The sequence below is a fragment of the Alosa alosa genome, chromosome 6, assembly GCF_017589495.1.
Source record: "Alosa alosa isolate M-15738 ecotype Scorff River chromosome 6, AALO_Geno_1.1, whole genome shotgun sequence".
NCBI lineage: Eukaryota > Metazoa > Chordata > Actinopteri > Clupeiformes > Clupeidae > Alosa > Alosa alosa.
Window position 1 is genome coordinate 13,466,360 of NC_063194.1, and position 1,521 is coordinate 13,467,880.

At 36.6% G+C, this 1,521-nt stretch overlaps 1 long non-coding RNA gene across 1 annotated transcript; it reads right to left on the reverse strand.

The window, feature by feature from the left end:
- Positions 1-565: 565 nt before the first annotated feature.
- On the reverse strand, positions 566-1,521 carry LOC125296530. The gene is made up of 3 exons (XR_007193785.1): positions 1,468-1,521; positions 1,190-1,246; positions 566-648 (listed from the first exon to the last, which is right to left on the reverse strand). It is a non-coding gene; the product is annotated as an uncharacterized LOC125296530 (long non-coding RNA).

The following is a 1,521-nucleotide window of genomic DNA, read 5'->3' on the forward strand; positions in this document are numbered from 1 at the left end:
TATATACATAAAAACATCCCAGGTAAAAAAGTAGTATACTTTAGTGTGTTAGAAATATGATTAATTAGGTTTTAATGTAAAGTATTGTACCAACCAATATGACAAATATAATACAAATGACTTAATACATTCAGTTCAAGACATGAAGTCAAAATCTATCATGAGGAGCAGGTTGTGATTTTACAGCCAAATGCCTTCATTGTTAAACAGCAAGTATGAAAATAGGGATTTTACTAGTAGGCTACATCAATTCAGCTCTGCTACACTACAATAGCCTACAAGTTATCCATCAGTTACAAACTGTAAATCCTTTATGCAATTGCTAACTGTCCAATTGTGGAAACTTGTCTCAATGCTCCTCACCGCACCTAAATGCTCAATGAAAGGTCATCGTAGACACTAAATACATTGAACAGGTATTAGAGGTAAAATGAAATGCAACCATAAAGTGTCAAACTTTTTATTATTATTTGATGAATATTAAGTACATGTTCCAAAACACAGATAACCTTCATACCAGACCACTGTTTTTCTTAGTGGGAAATAACAGTAGCCTGATTTTTTGGGGTAGAGTTGCTGACAGTTAAGACTCCGCCTTGAGCTTTTCCTGTTTGTTGGCTGGTTGAACCACTGACTCTCTCACAGCATCTGTGATCATAGAAGCATAACAAAATGAGTTGTTATACATAACTACCTACTTTTAAACGGAATGTCTGCTACATGAATATAAAGCTACTGCCGCCAGCAGGCTGCTATCGGCTCTGTCTAACTGTGACAAAATCTACCACCTGCAAGGCCTGGGCTACACCGAGTCCGCAAGTGAAGCACTCGGTTCACAGAGCGTAAAAATAATTTTAGAAGACTAATCCAATGTTTTTAAACATACTGTACGCCATCACGTCTGGTGTAACCAGTTCCATTACTTACAGTGGAAGCCAATTGTTGCAACAGATGCTCTGCAAACTGAATGCTTCAGTTACGTACGCAGTGTAGCCTTCCTGTGTGTGATGAGGAGTTATGGAATTGACCACATTTTGGCAAATACCTGTTCCCTTAAAATACAAAAAAGGCATCAGAAAAGCAGTTCCCAGACACAACTACTTGTTAGTTACACAGTCCAGCATTTGGGGGTATTAGAAATTAGGTATTTATTGAAGCTGACAAAAGCATTTTATATGTTGAGATTTACCTGCAATTCATCCTGAACCGGTATCAGCAGTTGCAGAGGTCTGTAGTTATTTCTCTTCTAAAATAAAAATATGTGCATTTCATTAGAGAGCTTTTGAAGTAGGTGGATTTTATTACAGAAGACAAGCATATTTTTGTATGTTGAGATTTACATTCAATTCATCCTGAACTGATAAAGGCAGTTACAAAAGCATGTGGTTATTTTTTTTTTTTTTTTTTTTTTTTTTTTAAGTGTGGACCAAAAGTCAAATAAATCAAATGTAAAACTGTATAGCTTACTTTACTTGGCTGGCAGGCCAGGATGAGAAAGGGTAGACCCCCAAACCAGACGGG